This window comes from Choristoneura fumiferana, chromosome 25 (assembly GCF_025370935.1).
Source record: "Choristoneura fumiferana chromosome 25, NRCan_CFum_1, whole genome shotgun sequence".
NCBI lineage: Eukaryota > Metazoa > Arthropoda > Insecta > Lepidoptera > Tortricidae > Choristoneura > Choristoneura fumiferana.
In genome coordinates, this window is record NC_133496.1 from 9,691,191 (window position 1) to 9,711,859 (window position 20,669).

General features: G+C 37.5%; 1 protein-coding gene and 1 non-coding gene across 3 annotated transcripts in view; both read right to left on the reverse strand.

Moving 5' to 3' along the window:
• Positions 1–14,754, reverse strand: part of Osi17 (DUF1676 domain-containing protein Osi17) — a 34,942-nt gene extending 20,188 nt beyond the window's left edge. The window contains exons 1-2 of one of the 2 annotated variants that reach the window (XM_074107297.1): positions 14,572–14,754; positions 2,319–2,361 (exon numbers count right to left, since the gene is read on the reverse strand). The gene's annotated coding sequence lies outside the window, so the exon portion shown is untranslated. The remainder of the gene's footprint in view (positions 1–2,318; positions 2,362–14,571) is intronic. The other variant, XM_074107296.1, reaches the window with a different exon arrangement.
• A 3,804-nt stretch (positions 14,755–18,558) lies between these two features.
• Positions 18,559–18,630, reverse strand: TRNAE-CUC (transfer RNA glutamic acid (anticodon CUC)). Its single transcript has one exon. It is a non-coding gene; the product is annotated as a tRNA-Glu (tRNA).
• Positions 18,631–20,669: the final 2,039 nt, after the last annotated feature.

Here is a 20,669-nt window from a genome sequence, read left to right on the forward strand (position 1 = left end):
TACGTATATTTTTCAACCTACAATTAAAGAGATGTTTTTTATGTTGACCAAAATTATTACAGCTACACGAGAACATTGACATTTGTATCTGTTTAGCAAGTAATTCTAATTGTTATTTTATTAAAAGTCCTAGAAGTCACAACATAAATCACACTCGAGAAGTGCTTTGTCTTTTGTTTTGATTGAATTAAATTGGTACAGGTCGATTCATAAAAGCTTGCATGAATGAATTGAATGAGTGAATGATAATGTCTATGTATGCATCACAAAATGATTAAATGCTGGTCGATACAATAAGTGATAATCGAGTTATACAAAGTATAATACCTATACTTGTTTACAAAATATTTAAAGGTCCCTTTAGGTATAAAAACGGCACACACGTTGAGAAGCATAATTTTCGTTCTATTCATTCGTGCCCGTCCTTATGAATTGACTTATAATACCTATATTGTAATACAACATTGACCCCATTATTTTTCGAGATAGTTTAGGAACGAGGTCACGATTTTTTTTAATTCACCTATTTGACTAAATACTTTAAGTAATATTTATTTACAGTCTTTACTTTGCATTAATATTATTTGTAACTAATATCACTTATTTACCTATAATTCAATTTTTATAAAGCTACAGTATTCCAGATTTATTAAGGCGTCTTTTTATCCCGGGATGTGTAAAATAGTTTGTTGCCTTCCGTAACTTTATAGGTGCACAACAGCGTGTAAAACATGAGAGGCTGTATTAATATTAATACAATATACAATTTACACTAAACGATGTTTTTTTTTGTACCTATTTTCTTTCAATAATATTTTTCGTGTTTTTGACAGGCGCTCGCAATCGCGTTTACGGTTCGTTTTACTTCCCTGCTATATCATTTAATTAAAGGGCATAATTGATAAAAGCGATAGGATTCCAACACGTTACATCGAGGTAGTTTTACGATTCGTCAAAGTTCTTCATGGAGAGGCCAAGTTCTGTTAATTAAGTGTAATAAGAAGTAAAAAAAATGGAATTATTCAGTTTTACAGCCAATTTTTCCTGTCAGTTGCTCTTCCACTCACGCGCAGGGTGCGTTATCCACGCGAATATCCCAAGCATGCGCCAATGGAAAGCGGAACGAAACACGCCAGCTTCAGATTCTTATTGATCAACTACCTTTACTATTTGGTGTCTTATGAACCACCGCAAATGATCTAAATTACCTCGTTAACTCGTCATTTTAAAGTTAACATTTGTTGTATTACGACTGCAGATAATATGTTATGGTTTCACTTCACTATGAGTTCTAGATGACTTTCGTTTTCATTCATTTGTATTCAGAGAGTTGTGATTAGCATATTTTTATTGGCAGCATCATTATTTGCCAAAGACTAAGTTAGTAGATCAAGTTCATTCGATGCATGTTTTCTACATTTCCATTAGTATTTTAACCAGAATCTTGGAAACCAAAGAATTAATAGTAAAAGGATTACAAATGTAACACATGCTAAAATTGCGAGACACTTATATGTCCAAAAGGCCATTTATTTAATCTCTCGGCTCAATCTGTAACGAAAGGAGACTCAGAAATGGCAATATCGGTACTCTAAGGAAATACAAAAGATGAAAATTCAATTTTTGTATTAACCAAGTTCTGCGATTGCTACATTATGGCAAGAAACGTTTCAACTTGTTTGTTTTTCGAAGCATTATATCTGTATTTTTTTAAAGTGTTCTTGTTATTAGGTGCTAGGTATGTTCTTTTCTGTAATAACTATTAACAAATTAAAACATACCCTCCACTGCGTTGTCAAAGTAATAACAGATTCGTGAGTGAATGTGATCAGACTTTTGATTTCGAAAGCATCGCAGTGAAATTACGCGTTCCGCATACGACCAGCACAGCATACCTGTGGTTTTTCCATCTCCATCATGTTATATCGGACCATTAATTATATTCACTTCAGCCTTATTATCTTCATTGTTATCTACTTAACTTATATTTGATAGTTCCCTTTTTTAATTGTCGTTAGCTGGTTGATTTACTTCGTAATTTCGTTTCAGGCATAATTAATTATAATGCAACTTTTCTTTTTAACTTAAAGCGTTACATTAAGATCATCAATTATCTCTTTACTTATTGTTTTTTATGTACCTACTTTGCTTTTTACTTTTATTAAATCCAGGACCGGGACATTTAATAATTAATTAACATTTCTCTTTTCCTCCTTGTCTGTTGTCTTATTAAGTAGCCAGGCACTAGGAAGAATTAGCTATTTGAATAGTTGTGGTTAAATTAAGCAAAACAAATTCATTAAACAAAAAGTGCTAACCAGTTTTCTTTCCCAATTCATCAGCACATGCGTCAGCGTCAACCTGCAAACAAAACTTTCACTGCATCCGTCTGTGCACTAAACTCTTAAACTGACCGTCCTACGGTGTGTGGTGGTCGTTTTATTGCTTACTTAATTGAGTTTTACTTGTAAACGTTAGCTTTCAAAGCTTTCACAGTAGTACATATTACAAAGAACAGCAAAACCATAAAAAAAACAACAATCTGACACTTATCATGGCTAGTCAGTTAGTCCCAGTCAGTTACTGTTAGAGTGATGTATCTGTTAAGTACATCGTAACTCATTCCGGAAATGGGTGAAAACGATAGCAAACAATATTCAGCATGAGTAAAACCGGCCAAGTGCGAGTCGGACTCGCGTATGAAGGGTTCCGTACCATTAGGTATCTATACAACATTAGACATTAGCAAAAAAACGGCAAAAAATCAAGTTTGTTGTATGGGAGCCCCCCTTAAATATTTATTTAATTTTAATTTAATTATTTATTTTTAAAGTGATTATACAACAACAGATTCTGTGAATATTTCAAGCGTCTACCTGTTGTCGTTATTTCAAGCAAAAAACGTCAAAACAATCATGTTTGTTGTATGGGATAGTTGTTATAGCGGCCCCAGTACTACATAATCTGTGAAATTTTCAAGTGTCTAACTATTACAACTCAAAAGACAGTGACAGACGGACGGACAGACAGACATACAAACAGCGGAGTCTCAGTAATAGGGTTCCATTGGTACTTTTTGGGTACAGAACCCTAAAAATGACGAATGAATTTCAGTGCCTCCAGTGAAAAGGGGAATAAGACGAGTTATGTCCTTATATTTTTATTACACCATTGGATTCAGCGTGTTTGGTTACATATTGTGACAAAAGGACATATCTCTGGCTATCACCTAACCCAGTTTTTTCGATTACGCTATGGGCATAACTCACCGTTTCTAAAGGCATATTTCTACTTATCTGCAATTTTTCATCAGTCCAAAGGTACAAGTGCTTTTAACTCAAAAAAAACATCCAATCTAAAGACACGTCTGCAGTTATTTTTGACATTTGGGTTGTTCTGTAACGATGTGGATATAAATATAACTAAAAACGACTATTCCCTTAAAGCGCGGTGTACATAAAGGCGTAATCCATAAACGGGACTTATCACGCTAACACACACGAGTAACATTTTACCTCGACGTTTCGGCAATATTACACTGACCGTATTCACGAGTTGACATGGTGGAGTAGAGTGTCTACTCGTGACGGGGACCAGTAATGCTCGACCCTATACTGCGTTAGCTTGATACGAGTAAGTCCCGTTCGTGGTATTTTGACCATGAGTGAAAATCACGAAAGCTTAAAACGTTCTAGAATTCTTCAAATCAGTCCAACTGTTTTAGGGTATTTCGAAGAATAAATAAATTGAGCACTTCCTGTTTTTGAAGTCTGTTAAAATAGAAGTAGTTTTTATAAAGCAGATGTATTTTAACGTTATAAAATATAATTTGATTCAAAGAAATAGTTATTGATTCCACGCATCAGCCACATACATCAACTCCATGTCCGTTGACTGCGACAGCCCAAATTCTATCCAGTTTGGTGTTTATTAAATGAACACGTTAAATATTTCCAATATAAATGCCTAAAAACAGGTTTTAAAAGAAAGTAGGCGGATGTTTGTTGCAGACTTTGAAATGATCAGACAAATGACGTCTATTGAGTCACAAATGAGTAAAATACGAGTACGAAATTCGATTTGTAGCATTTGAACATGGCGGATGTAGACAATATCTAATTTTGCTATTTCGGTAAGTTTCTTTGGCTAGTTGAAGTATAATTTTGATAGTGTTTTATGCGGCGATTAACCTTAACAGTGAAAAGTGATCACAAAATTATATATTGCTCTCGTGTCTGACATTTTTTTAATGCGCAAGTGGTCTCCACGTGGTTTCTGGAATTTTACTATCAAGTTGCAAAAACTACAACCACCGTACAACGTGCCTCTCAAAGAGAGTTTACTTTGACACTGGCGAAATTGTCCTATAAAAGCCATATTTTATAAGAGAAGAAGAAGAGTACGAAATAGAATTACAAAGCGTTGTGAGACTTTTATCATACTGTTGGATTTATAAATTCTATAAGCTTACACCCACTAGTCCCGCAGCGGAACTACCTACTTCGTAGGGATTTTGCAAAATTTCTCCATACTCTATGGCTAAATCATTAAGTAAACTCCTGCAAGCATTTTGAATGGAGAATAATTTATTGAACTTTCAACCTCGCTGTCGGTGGCTGATTTACGTGAAGTCCTTTGCCAATGCGTTGCCATGCGAAAAAATGGCATCTGTCACCGAGATCAAAGCAGAACGCTTAAAATTCTGATGGAGGTCTGTGCAGATGTAATGCTTAGGTTTGGAATACAGTAAATTAAAACTGTTGTAAATAGTGTTAATTTAAGTGTATGAACATTATACAGAACCTCTTTCTTGTGCACGGCCGGATTAACCATGTAGGGGCTCCTAGCCGATACAAATTCTCGAGGCCTATATTCAGCTATTTGAAGATCATCAGCTCTTTTCAAGTTCAATCAAATTTAATGACTACATGCATCGAAAGGCATATTTTATATACTAGCTTTTGCCCGCGGCTTCTCCCGCGTGGAATTCGGTTATCGCGAGCTGTTCCCTCGGGAACTGTGCATTTTTCCGGGATATAAAGTAGCCCATGTCACTCTCTGGCCCATAAACTATCTCGATGCCAAAAATCACGTCGATCCGTAGCTCCGTTTTGACGTGAATGACGGACAAACATACAAACAAACTTTGCAGGTGGTACCTTGTTACCTTGTGCACGGTCCGGCCGGATTGCTACCTCCATCTTGCTCGCTAATCCTGCCGTGAAGCAGCAGTGTTTGTACTGTTGCATTTCGGCGTGGAGAGTAAGACAGCCGGTGAAATTACTGGCACTTGAGGTATCCCATCTTAGGCCTCTAGGTAGGCAACTCATCTGCAATCCCCCTTATGTTGCAGGTGTCTATTGGCGGTGGTGATCTCTTACCATCAGGAGACCCACTAGCTCGTTTGACATCCAGTCGAATAAAAAAAAACACACAAACATACACACTTTCGCATTTATGATATTAGTATAGTATGGATACAGACCCTCTTTTTTGTGCATAAAACTATCTTTAGAGCTATTTTGGCGAACGTCATATCGAAGACGGTTAAATCATTAATTATTGTATTGTATTGTAAACTCTTTATTGTGCATAAAAACAAATGAAACTAACAAATAACAAGATAATAAGATGTACAAAGGTGAACTTATCTCTTAAAGGGATTTTTTCCAGGTAACCTTTGAACGATTGACGGATATCAGAACAAAGAGTAGACGCTATGAGTACGACGAAAATATAAAATAAGCGAAATTTCAAACAAACAGTAGTGCAGTCGACATGAATATTAAAAAGCTTCAGCTGATAAAAATTAGAATCAATGAATAAATAATAATAATTATTATTATTCATCATCCCAGCCTATATACGTCCCACTGCTGGGCACAGGCCTCCTCTCAGAACAAGAGGGCTTGGGCCATAGTTCCCACGCGGGCCCGGTGCGGATTGGGAACTTCGCACGAACCATTGAATCGCATCGCAGGATTGTGCAGGTTTCCACACGATGTTTTCCTTCACCGCAAAGCTCGTGGTAAATTTCAAATGTAATTTCGCACATGAATTTCGAAAAACTCAGAGGTGCGAGCCGGGGTTCGAACCCAAGACCCTCTGCTTGAGAGGCGTTAGGTCAAACCACTAGGCCACCACGGCTTTATTATGTTATGTATGTATTGTTGTCAATAATTACGCATTTGTAACTTTGACAGTCACGGATAGTTAATATCCTAAAGAACATTGTGCCGGTTAGTTTGATGATGTAAAGAAAGGTCACATTAAGTCAGTTGTTATAGTTTAATTAAGTCATGTTAATGTTGTTACGTATTCATCAACTTGTTAATGAGAGGACATACTCATAATTCAAGCTTAATGAAGTGTCATAAATCATTAAACATTCCCACAAAAAAATAGAATTTTCTTTCTATCATATCGAGTTTATATGAGTATGCTTTTGCCCGTGGCTTCACCCGCGTGGAATTCGGTTATCGCGCGCTGTTTGCTTGAGAACTGTGCATTTTTTCGAGATAAAAAGTAGCCTATGTCACTCTCTGGCCCATAAACTATCTCTACGCCAAAAATCATACAAACACACACACTTTCACATTAATAATATTAGTATGGAAGTATGGATGGATAAGAATAAATTAATTGAAGGCGCGCATACTTAAGGGTTAATATAATATAATAAGGGTTCCGTACCATTATCTATACAACATTAGCAGGGGTCGGACAAAAAGTGCGGATGACGTAAAAATGACGTAATCTTGCACACAAGATGATGTTTTTATTTAAACTTCCGTGTGACATGTAGTAACAAAGTAGCATTAATGAAGTAACAAAAGAATCGTAAATAAATCAATGGAATTCAGTTGATAAAATAAATTTCATATCGTTTAATAAAGAGGTTGATAAATGATAAGTGATAATTCCTTATGAAAATCAAAAATACTATTTGAAATCATCCTATAAGTGGTTTGACGTCATCGGCACTTTTTGTCCGACCCCTGAACATTAGACATTAGCAAAAAAAAACGCGTTTGTTGTATGTATGGGAGCCCCATTATTTTATTCTGTTTTTAGTATTTGTTGATATAGCGGCAACAGAAATACATAATCTATGAAAATTAATTCAACTGTCCAGCCTGGTGACAGACGGATGGACGGACAGCGGAATCTTAGTAATTAGGTCCCTTTTTTACCCTTTGGGTACGGAACCCTAAAAATGCATGTCATTTTACACGGCTTTTAAATCTATTTTTTTTTCTCTTCATCTTCTTATAAATATATTTTCTAGATTTTATAACAGCGCTGCGTTAGTAATTCAAATTTATATTTGATTTAAAATATATGTGAAAGTTTTTAAGAGGCTTTCTTTCCTAACTTTCCAGTTTTAAATTATCAAAATGTCCGTTCGAAGGTTTGTTTACTGTTGTGAGTACTGAAGCTAATTGTATGTATGAACTATGAACTCAATATTTTTCACTGACTAGATACTTACTGAACTTAGAGTCAAGATATACTTTATTTCGAGGGTTTAAAATCAGTTTTGTTTTTTATAAGAAGGGGAATACGGGCATGCCAGGTCTTTCTCTCTCTCTTTCTGATGGGAAGCAATCATTGCCTCCCATGAATAGCTGTAACACGAGGGGTGCTAACATGTGCAATTAGAAAAAATAAATAATAGAAAACAAGCTCGAGGTACGATAAGCTATGGTAGAATGAACGTAATATCGGAGAGGGTACAGATTTGCAACAATCTCCCAAAGGATGTAACTAAAGGAGTGTGATTTAATCAATTTGTCCCAAACTTTACTATAAAAACATGTTGTTGACAACATTTTAAGGGGCTTTAGGGTCTTTTGATGAGTTAAGAATCTTTCTAAACCCTGAGAAGGAACGAATGTATCCAATGAAAAAAAAAACATCACCGCTGCGGACACAACTCAACAAAATTGTAGCTCTGTTCAAAATCTTAATAAAGAAGTTTCTACTTAAACACGGTGCAGAAGCGGTGCAGTAAAACGGATGAACTTCAACACTATATGTAGCTAAAATGAAGTAACTTCAGATTCAACGTAAAATTATATACGATCTAAAATTTTATAATATGAAATCATCATTTTGCCTACTTTCATTACAACGCCGGTTTGTCACAGCAGCCTTTGATGGCTTTCCAAGAACCCACCAGACAACTAATGACGCCTAAAGATCCGTGTCAAGTCTCTTACAACGTGCTATGCAAGAAAAATATAACACACAATGTCAATCGTGTTGTAATGGCTGTGGTCATTGAGCATTTCTTGAGTAGTGACCGTTGTACAGTACAACAATAGACCTCAACATAAAAAAGTAGGGCTTTGTTTTGCAATACATTATGGTTAAAATTTTGGACGTCAACCGCAACTCAATAGCAAAGACAATGACTAGGGATCCAAAGGTATTAATTATCGATACAAGGCTAAAAGCTATTAGCATCTACGAGTATCATCATCCCAGCCTATATACGGCCTACTGCTGGGCACAGGCCTGCTCTCAGAACAAGAGGGCTTGGGCCATAGTTCCCACGCGGGCCCAGTGCGGATTGGGAACTTCACACGCACCATTGAATTGCTTCGCAGATTTGTACAGGTTTCCTCACGATGTTTTCCTTCACCGCAAAGCTCGTGGTAAATATCAAATGTAATTCCGCACATGAATTTCGAAAAACTCAAGAGGTGCGAGCCGGGGTTTGAACCCCCGACCCTCTGCTTGAGAGGCGATAGGTCAAACCACTAGGCCACCACGGCTTCTTTCTTTGAGTATATCTAAAGTTAACGCAATAGGTGTGCCTGTATGCCTCTTTGAATTTCTAACAAGTATACTTGAAGCTATGATAACAAATCTTATACCATATTGATGATACTTAAAAGTAAACGGTACTCCTACGAATTTAAGATGACAAAACGACGGGATTGTGCAACTCTAAATTTGTTATAACATTCGAAGACACTACTGCAAGCTAATTTGATTTAAATGACAGAAAATTAATTACGTATCTTCCTCCATGGTGTGGTATTACCAGCAATTTTATAGCTTAATCGTAATGAGATTCACAGATTTCTTCAATTGGCAATTTCTGAAAACAGTGTTGTTCAACCTAGTTTCTTAAGTTAAAGGTCTGCGTGGGACGGTTATGCTAATGTAACACAGTATCATCATTTAAGTTTCTCTCAAAATAATGGAAATTTATCAATGGTGACCTTCTTCACAAAGTGACCCTCCAATATTCCTGTTACCAATCCGGTTGAGTGAAAGTGTAAAATAATAAAAACAGGTCGCACTTTGCGACCTTGTTGGGCAAGATGCCCATAAATATATAATACAATGTAAATAATTACAGGCAGCTGTCTTGTGGTTGTTTTTACCCGTAGTTATTCTTTACTCTTGCGGTTATGTTAATAGCTACAAAAGTTTTCATGCCACACTTCTTAATTGCTTCTTTGCTGCCATCTGCTGGTGACCAAACAATTCATTGGTAGGTATATTTCCGTCTTTAGCGAGAAAGCTATTAGCCAATCTTTTTTGTCTTGATATTTTCAGTTTATTATGCATCATCTTTGATGATCTTTGTTGTCATGATTGATGTCAAAGTTCATGGAAAACAGAAATGACATTTTGGTTAGTAAAACAGAAGAATCTACACACATTGTGCTAAATCATTTACTAATGGTATACGTAAACAGTCTCGGTCCGCAGACGACTAGAAAGTGTTTGATCAGTGAGCCTCTTTGGAAAATTTCAAGTAGCGTTTACTGGATCATTCAAATTTACATAGAACTTGTATTGAATTTCTATTATGACTTTTATTACAAAATTGTATCTTAACGTGCGTCTCTCAGTAGCGTTTCAATATTAAGCATCTCACATTCTTTTGAATATTGACTACAATGTTCAGCAAAGAAGGCCCACATACCACTATAATCATCATTGGCTTTAAACACTTAAATTACCTCAACACAGTGTTTCTGCTTCATGAACTCAGTGATGACATTGTTACAAAATTGACACCATGTTTCTATCTTTCTGTAATATCGATGGTGGAAGTCTCAATTGACGTAAGGGACAAAATGCTACTTTTCAGGAGAGCGAAAAGAAGTTTTTGGTAATTTTCAAACCCTCACAGCATTGTTAAGGTTTAACTTAGCAGGACGTTATAATTACGTAAAATCTTGAATTTTCTTGCTTTTCAACGTAAAACTATAGATATTTTCGTAAAAAGCTTAATAAGAAAAATAGCTGTCCCTTACGCCCGTGACATACAGGTGTCATAGCCCCTTACACCCATAAACCGTAAATAAATAAATAATGTAGTAACCGATTTTTGGTCTTATAGGACATTTTATATTTTATTTGCTACATATTTGGACGTAAGTTCCTGTAGAAAAATTAAAAAAAATAGTGAATTAACTCAAAGAACCACTTTAATTATTTAAAATAACGCGCAAAAGCCATAATTTTGCACGTCCCCTTAAAAAAATATGTAATTTGTAACATTTTCTTTCGGAAGCCGACTTCTGAAAAGGCTATACTTCCGTAGACCACATACATGCGCTGCGGCAGGTTATACAGAAGACTGAAGAGTATAACCTCCCCCTTTGCCTTGCATTTGTGGACTACGAGAAAGCCTTCGATTCGATCGAGACTTGGGCTGTGCTGCAGGCTCTCCAGCGGTGCCAAGTTGACTATCGGTATATCGAAGTGTTGAAGTGTCTGTACGAAAACGCCACTATGTCCATCCGATTACAGGATCAGAGCACGAAGCCTATTCCTCTGCAGCGGGGAGTCAGACAAGGAGATGTGATCTCTCCGAAACTGTTCACCGCTGCATTGGAGGATGCTTTTAAGGTTTTGGACTGGAAAGGACGGGGCATCAACATTAATGGCGAGTACTTCACTCATCTTCGATTCGCCGACGACATTGTAGTCATGGCTGAGACCATGGAGGACCTCGGTGCTATGCTCGCTGACCTCAGTAGAGTTTCCGACCGAGTTGGCCTGAAAATGAACATGGACAAGACGAAAGTCATGTCTAATGTCCATGTTGTACCAACTCCCGTAATAGTCGGAGACTCTGCGCTCGAAGTTGTTGACGAGTATGTATACCTGGGACAAACGGTCCAGTTAGGTAGGTCCAACTTTGAGAAAGAGATCACTCGTCGAATCCGACTCGGCTGGGCAGCGTTCGGGAAGCTTCGCAGTGTCTTTTCGTCCAAATTACCGCAGTGTTTGAAGTCAAAAGTCTTTGACCAGTGTGTGTTGCCAGTGATGACATACGGATCTGAGACGTGGGCGCTAACGATGGGTCTCATGAGAAAACTCAAAGTCACTCAGAGGGCTATGGACAGGGCTATGCTCGGGGTTTCTCTGCGGGATAGAATTAGAAATGATGATATCCGCAGTAGAACTAAGGTTACCGACATAGCCCGAAGAATTGCGAAACTAAAGTGGCAGTGGGCGGGGCACATTGCTCGCAGGACGGATGGCCGATGGGGCCAGAAGGTTCTCGAATGGCGTCCGCGGACCGGGAGACGAGCTGTCGGTAGGCCTCCAACAAGATGGAGCGACGACTTGGTTAAGATCGCGGGATCGCGGTGGATGCGGAAAGCACAAGACCGGTCTGAGTGGAGAGCCTTGGGGGAGGCCTATGTCCAGCAGTGGACGTCTTTCGGCTGACATGATGAACATTTTCTTGCACATTTGGGAGTATTCTTGCTTGATTTGTTGTTTGCATGCATGCTTGCCTTTTGGCGTCACGCTTGCTTGCATGCATGCTTGCACTATTTATGCTTCCTCTAACACACTGATTGCAGCTGTGAGGGAGTGGGACGCCAGCCCGCTTCATGAGCGCTGGAGGAGATACCATAGACCGGTCATCGCGGGATCGGGGTAACCCGCGATGTTCATCTAACCCAGGCCGATAAAATTGCATGTTTGTTGATTTGATTGACAAAATTACATGCTCACTTGCAAGCCTGCATGCTTGCTTGCATGCTTTCTTGCACGCTTGCTTGCACTATTTCTTGCACATTTGGGAGTATGCTTGCTTGAGTTGTTGTTTCAATCACTACAAGTTCTAAAAACCATCTGTTTTGATGCCTCCTACGACCTAACATTAACAAGGTATTTTAATGAACTAAAAGAAGCAAGCAAGGTATTTTACTTTAAGTGCCCCTTACACCCATAAAGTAACCTCAATTTTTAAAATGTCTGTTTGTTACTGTCCCTTACGACTAACAATTTACTCTAGTTTTAGCTTTTGATGTCCCTTACGCCCATAAGAGTATTCCTTATTTTATAAGTTGCTGTTGTTTAATGCCCCTTACGACGTACCAATTACACCTTTTTTTTAAATGTCTGTTTGCTACTGCCCCTTACGACCGACAATTTACTCTAGCTCTTGCTTTTTATACCCCTTACGCCCATAAAAGTATTTATTATTATATAAATTGCTGTTTTTTAATGTCCCTTACGACGTTCCGATTATACCATTTTTAACCCTCAACATACATAATTAATTATACAGGCCAATTATTATTATGTATGCATCATCATCTCGGCCTATATACGTCCCACTGCTGGGCACAGGCTTCCTTTATTAGGATCTGTAACTTAGTAGCTTAAAATAAACAAAGTAGCTAAGAGAAATTTACCTCAACATCCTTGACTGAAATTCCATTACGGAAATGTTAGCTCGACGTCAAGCCATTAGGGGATCCATCAACTTAATCTTCTTTTTTTTGTTTTGCTTTTGGCATCTTATAAAAAAATACGCGCGTTGACAAAGAACAAACGTAGGCAATCAAATACGTCCTCCGTGTTTGACGTGTCTGACACGACTGACCGAATGTGCAATGCGCAAACGCTGGGCGCGTGGAAGGTAGGTAGACGCGTTAGTATTTTGATGTTAGGTACAAGAAATAGGTACAGGCGGTAAGGTTACGCCCAACAACTTCTTGCTTTTTTATCTTATTCGTTATAAAATGTTGGGGTGTAAAGGGCAATGAAACAATAATTGACCCATACGCCCTTTTATTATATTTGTTGGTTTTTTTTTAACGTCATGAGTCGAGTCGTAAAGGACATATGAGACTGCCACAGCCCCTTACGACCCAAATATTAAAAAAATAATACATTTACGCCATTTTTCAGCTCAAATATTTTATATCATGTCCCTTAAGCTATTTTATTTTAAAATAATAAATGTTGATAACAGCAAAAGTAAGGGGCGTATCGTAACTTGAATACTACCAATCGACAGAGAAAAAAAAACTCTAATTTTCTATGTTTAAAAGTGATTTTCGGTATTTTGTCCCTTACGCCAATTGAGACTTCCACCATCGATATTATACTTCATTTCATAATTTTGAGCAGACCTATTCCTAACTTGAGATGCTTGCTTGGAGATGGCTAGAGAGTTGTTTAGCTTTTCCTAATGTCCCGTAAATACCTTATTGTCTGTATTGTTTGTATTCAATTGAGAATAGGTTGTTGCTGGCTTGTTGGTTGTTTCGGCTTGCTTTGCTTCACTTCATTTCTTCTTCTTTCATTTCAGTATAAAGATCTTCGTTTATTATTTACTGACGTCTATCTGTGTGTCAGGTTCTTTTTTAACAGATAAGAATAACGATGCATAAAGCTAAGGATAACCATGCAATACCAAATCTATGCTAGCCAAGTCGTTTGAGGGTAGTGGGTACAAATCCGGATTCGCATCTATGATTTTTTCAGAATTAACACGAGAAATTAGATTTGTAATTTGGTCACGAGCTTGTCGATGAAGAAAATTATCGTGAGGAAATTTTGCACACATGAAAAATAATTCTATGGTGAGTGTGTGAACTTTTCAATCCGGATTGGGCCCACGTGGAAAGTGCAGCCCAAGCATTCTCATGTTGAAAGGAGGCCTGTGCTCAGCAGTATAGGCCGTGTGTGCCAAAGATGATGATGACCACCATTGTTGTCTTCTATCAGGTCCACAGTGATGAATGTCAAGAATTCCCTTCAAAAATCAAACAATCACAATCCTGGTAACATAGATAGAGTCAGAATTGCAAAATTTTAAAATGTGGTTAAGTAGGTCATTAGAGTCCTTATTGCCCATTTGTTTGTATGACCATTTACCAACAAGCTTTCACTTCATTCAACTCCTTGTATCCTTATTAATGGCAGCACTGATTTAAGTCTACGATAGCCGTCTCGACTATTTATGGTTAGTGGTTTATTAGTTAGAAGTTCAATAATTTAATAACCCTCATTAGCAGATTAACCTTCGTGACTCCAATTAAAATACTGTTAGGAATTAAATTTATGTCCTAGAATACTAATAAGTATAAACAACTTTATTATTTGGGTATTAATTAATGGTAGGTACGGTAGATCTTGTTTGATAATCTATTGCAGCTATTAAATTAGATTAAATTCCTCGTAAATATAGCACTTATTTTTAATAGTTAGTAGAGTGTAAATAATAACAAAGCAAGCTAATCAAGATTTACAAGTTATCAATTAATTAATTAATTAATAATTAATCGCAGTTACCTTTAATCCATGATTCACATCCAACTGTCCACTTTCACAAGTTTTACTTCGTTTGTTTACGTCCCAAACAATATAATCGTGGAAAGGGGTCAACAGATATAAGGCACGGCACACATGCACAGCACGAGGTATCGGCTAGGTTACTAAGTTTGAGAGATCTCTCGGTTAAGGCCACTGGGTGGGAGGGACTGAGACGGACTAACTCTCCATCGCGCGATATGCGAATAATGTTGGCCACTAGTTTATCGATACTATTAGTTATTTGTATTAACTATGAAAAAAAAATGTTGAGTAAGCACATTTCGAATATGTATGCTTGTAGTTATGTGGCCGATAATTCGGAATCATTTCTAAAATTTCGCCTTAAATGTGGGCCCCTAACATAATTTTCTCCCTAAATCTACACAATGATACATTTAACTATAAATAAATACTAATGAACGACTCTGAAAGTACATGTACGCGATGAAGATGGCAATAGTAAGGAACGTTCACTTGAAGCTTTTAGAGCTAAAACAATATACAATAATCTTTTAAGTAAATTAATCTTAGCTTGACGTAATTAGCAACTTAATCATCTAATCGCGGTCGGTAGCACTTACCTATTTCTTCAAACAACGAAAATTTTGTTGCAGCCGAACCAAACTTATGGTAAATGTTTAGTTCCTTCAAAATTTACGTCAGGCTCCTGACAACAGCTTTGTCAATAATATGTTAAACAGAATCAGAGTACCTAATTTAGTTTATTGCATTTATTTTTTAATGTATTTGTACATTTTCCTAAGTCAGTCATCCTACTTCATTTTTTGTAACTCTACACCCGTAATTCGTAGTTGTCAGTTGCGCTTCACAGTTTTAGAACTAGAAGAAAATGAAACTGACAGAAAAACAGCTCATTGGTGTATGCCGCGTTCATAACTTTTAGACTGGGCACAGTGAAAAGGGTTTTTTTTTTTAAAAAAAGCCTGCTTTAATTTATAGTCTAAGGGATTCTATTTTCGATTTTGAACGAACTATTTTCAGGTTTTCAGTTAATAACACCCTGCATAAAAAAGAAACAAACAACGTATTTTTTTTGGGCTTTTAAGAGCGTGTTTTTGTTTTTGAACTTATTTTTTTTAAAACTTAACATTAGGTATCGTTTTTAACTGTTGTTTTAATTAATGTTTTTTACATATTTGTATCGTTGCATTTTTTTAATAATACCAAACAAACAACATAATACACAATCTGAATTTCGCGTCCAAATCCCGTCCAAGCGCAAAAAATCTCCCCCGCGACTACGAAATTCGAAAATCGAGGTTCGTATCGTACCGTCCCTTTCACTCTCGTTTTACATAATATAAGCGCCAGCGGGACGGCAAGTTACGAAGTTAGAATAATGCACTTCGCAGTATAGGGCCTGGAAACAAAAGTCTCTATTATGCTCGCAGCGTCGTTCTCCCTCTGGATGGCAATAGAAATCTTCTGAACAAGCCATTGACTTATTTCAGTTGAATAACCGACATCGACATTTCGATGGCTACATTAGCACTTCACTATTTGCGAGTTTGACAAACCATGTTCCCCAAGAGCAAGGTGTGGATCTGGGTCTTTGACCGCATACAGCGAGCCGACATCACGTTATATTTAACTAAGGCTTAAAAATTGCAGCTTACTCGCCATAATTAGTTCTCGTTTGTCCGTCTACCAACTATACATACCTTTACTTTTTTTTATTACATTAAACTAGTTTTAAAGTTTAGTGCAGTTTTATGAGAGTTGCGGGCAACCAGGGGATGCGAGTGTCGAGTTTTCATTCATTGTGGCGTCTAAGCGTGCCTTTGTTCAGTGAAGGAGAATGAAGTAAAATTTAGCATGATGCACCTTTTTCATCAAACGTGGGTCAATTACACACTAAATGTAATAATTAATTGCTTTTAAGTTAAATAAATTAAAAAAAAAAAATATATTAAGTACAATTACTAAAAAAAGAGAAGTGTTATGGCAAAATTTATTATACGATTATTTCATTTGCGTTGCCGGCCCGTGCATTAAACAAAAACAGTACACAATACGAGTCTATCAAAAAAAAAAAAATGGAGCCCAGTGGTGACTGTAGTGTAATCTAATAAATTTTACTACAAAGTGAAGGAGCGGACACACCGCTACTTAAAAAATGGTGACGGTAGGTACGGAATCGCAGTGACGCATCGTAATGTGCCCGGTTTTTCCGCATGCATCGCACAAGGGTTCCGTTATTTGCCATTTGGCTACGGAACCCTAAAAACGGTGCGCATACGATGCGTCACTGCAATTCCGTACCGTCACCGTTTTCAGCAGCAGCAGCGTCAGCAGTATGGCGGCTCCTTTAGAGTTTGGTCTAGTATTTTAGAATAAATCAGAACCTATCTCTTCTCGTGGATTTCGTAAAAGGCGACTAAAAAACCTATCTTGAGAGTGGGCAGCAGCGGGGCGCTACTACGAAATTTGAAAATCAAAGTTCGTGTTGTTCCGTCCCTCTGACACTTATACTATTTAATACGAGAGTAAGAGGGCGGTACGATACGAACTTCGAATTTCGGAGTTGGCCCTCAGCGCTCTCTATTGCACCAAGCAAAGCTCTTAACACCAGTTCTGCGGTGTGAAAGACAAAGGGAAACCACCACACTATTTTCAAGGTACAGTCGAGCTCATAAACTTGTGAACAAAAATTTGATCAAAATATCTGAACACGACTCTATTGTTAACGGCGTAGAAGCGTGTTCAGCGTGTTCGACTGTACACTACTGATGCTCAATCAACGACCACGACAACTCTGACAAGAGTGAAGCGACTTAGAAAAAAAAATCTATGGAAGGTGTTTTACTCGCTCATCATAATCGACGCTTAAGTGTCGAGTACCAGTGGCTCTTCGAAAGCGACAGCCCGTGCGCGCGCGGCGACTGATTCAACGAACAAGCGTTGTCCGCTAATTTCCGATTTTGTGGATTAGTTTGGCCATTGGAGGTGTATTCTGAACAATTTATCACCGAAACGACCTTACAAACGTCATAATACTTTGTTTTTGAAGTTTATTTTTAAAGTAATAATGGCTCCATGGATTCTTGAATCACAACGTTGTATCAAAAATACCCTAATTAGCTAATAAGTTATGACATTCTGAGGCTGAACATGTGCAAGTTCCGCCCGGATTGCTACCACCATCTTGCTCGCTAATCCTGCCGTGAAGCAGCAGTGCTTGCACTGTTGTGTTTCGGCGTGGAGAGCAAGCCAGCCGGTGAAATTACTGGCACTTGAGCTATCCCATCTTAGGCCTCTAGGTTGGCAACGCATCTGCAATCCCCCTGGTGTCGCAGGCGTCTATGGGCGGTGGTGATCTCTTACCATCAGGAGACCCACTTGCTTGTTTTCCATCCAGTCGAATAAAAAAAAAACTAAAACAATATTTATTTTCTACAATCCTGCACCTAATGCTTGACTGTCCTCACGTCTGTCTATAACAAAACTGTATATCTTTCGAACAGTAATAGCAATAAAAGGCTGCAATTATGGATTTAAAAGCATGAAAATTGAAACATTGATCTTTAGGCCATACGAATCAACATGAGTTGTGGTTGTGACATCTTTTTTTGCATGGGAAAAAAAATGTTCTGGAACCTATCGCGTGTGGTACTTAATGAAAGGGCTTACTAAGCCGATTTCTAAAAATATATCACATCATTGACACTGAGGATGATAAATACTAATGCAAGAGGAGTTTTCAATCATATTTATATTATTTATTAATATTAACAAATTTATTTTGACGAAGATTTGTAGCTAGCCATCGCCACGAACTTACAGGTGACAACAAAGGGTGCACAAAATATCCGATAAGACTCTTTTTTTTGGGGTCGGGAAGATGTGAAGGGTATTTTTGCATGCTCCTCCGTGGCAGATATTAATGCAGATGACTGTAGTATTTATTAAATGTCAAAAAATAAAAAACGTAAAAGCAAAAAGATATTCCGATACCGGGAATCGAACCCGAGCCTCCTGGGTGAGAGCCAGGTATCCTAGCCACTAGACCATATCGGATATGATGGTTAAGGCGAATTTTAGAAATATAAATCAAATTGCTCATTTGTAAGTATTTTCATATCGCGGTTGTCGCGATTTTTGCTAAATACTTTACGACTTGGAGTGATTACTATTGTGTTTGCTCAAATCGGATATAACGAAATACAGTCTGGCATTAAAATGCTGATACACCTACGACGAGGATTAAATTTACAGCCATTAGAGAGAAATTTAAATTTGAGAATTAAAAATATAAATTTAGGTACACATTAATAATATCAAACTTTCAAAAAGCCATTGAATTATTTAGTCCACTTACCGCATCTAAAAATCTGGCCAAAAAACGCCATCTAGTGACAAAATTGAAAACTCTTTAGTTTGCTCTATCAGTATCATGTTACGTTAGTGCCGATCGTCCTAACAGTGCTCTCTATAAAATAATCTCCGGTAGCGTTTGAATTAATTCAAAGTGCCACATAGAGATGGCGCTGTTTTACCATCATCGTCAACCTATATACGATACGTTACGTCTCACTGCGCAGGTCACAGGTCTCCTCTCAGAATGAGTGGGCTTGGACCGTAGTTCCCACTCGGGCCCAGTGCGGATTGGGAAGCTGTTTAACCAGAAATAATCAAAGATTTTCAAAAACTTAAAATCTTCCTATTTTATTTCACAAAAAAAAAGGTACCTTACCTAATATTCATGCAAGATCTTTCAGTTCTGTGAAATAAAACTAATAGGTAGCGAGCAAGTTCCTGTAGGTCTAATTATTTATTTCAGAAATCTCGGAAACGGGTCCTAATAATTTAGATGAAATTTGCTACGTGGGGATTTTTGGGGGCGAGCAATCGATCTACCTCGATCTTAGCACTGGAAGAACGTGGGTTTTGTAGTTTTAGCCAAAGATATAAACAGTGTGTTACCGGCAGCCAGCCTTTTTAAAGTAGGTTAAAGTAACGTATTTCTGTAACTTAACCATGGCATTAATTAAATTAATAAACTAAAATTCAGACTGTTAACTTTCTAACCAAATTATAATTGCCAGCCATTGCTGCTTTATATTACAGCCATATTACAGCAAAGTAAATTGACAAGTAAAGTTGTGTTAAATACTTGTGATGTAGTCACCAGCACCAATATCTGACACAACAAGCGTGCATGAATATCTGAGACGACTGTATTTCTAGGGCCGGAAGGACGTGTCAGATATTTTTGCACGCTCCGCTGTGGCAGATATTAATGCTGGTGACTGTACCTATAGATATCATTTAATAATATTGTAAATCTGTTTAAAAAATAGACCTCGTTGAGTTTCTTGCCGGATTCTTCTCAACAGAGGTTTTTCCGAACCGGTGGTAGTTTTTTTTTGACATTCATATACGTGCTTGTTATAATTTAATAAAGATATTTTGACTTTGACTTTGACTTTAATAATTAAAGTAGGTATCTGTCGGCTGTCATTTTGACTTACTTGTAAATTTATTTTGCTGTACATTGCTAGCAATTATAATTTTATTTTGGTTTATTAATTAAATTAATGTCATGGTAAAGTTACAGAAATACGTTACTTTAACCTCCCTTAAAAAAAGCCGGGCTGCCGGTCAGTCCTGGATTTGTCAATATGCCGTATAGGCCGCGCGGCCTAGGGGCGGCAGGCGTACTAGGGGCGGCAGCGTCCTAGGGGCTTCAGATTTCAGAGGATGCTCACTCGATTTTTTTATTTTAGAAAGGCACATGGGGCGGCGGTAATAAAGTGGCCTACACTCATAAAAAATATAAATAAGGCACTGCTGTCGGTAACACTGTATTTGGTCGTCAGGGTACGGTTATCTGCATTAATCTGCCACAGTGGAGCGTGCAAAAATATCTGACACGTCCTACCCTAGAAATAGAGTCGTATCAATTATTGATGCACGATTTGTTGTGTCAAATATTGGTGCTGGCGACTGTACCAGATTAATGAGGCAAAAGTGTCTATCATACCTAAGCAAATTTATTACATTTTGGGTGACGCCAATCGTAAGTTTTCTTAAGTCAAGAATATTTTTTTTTATCA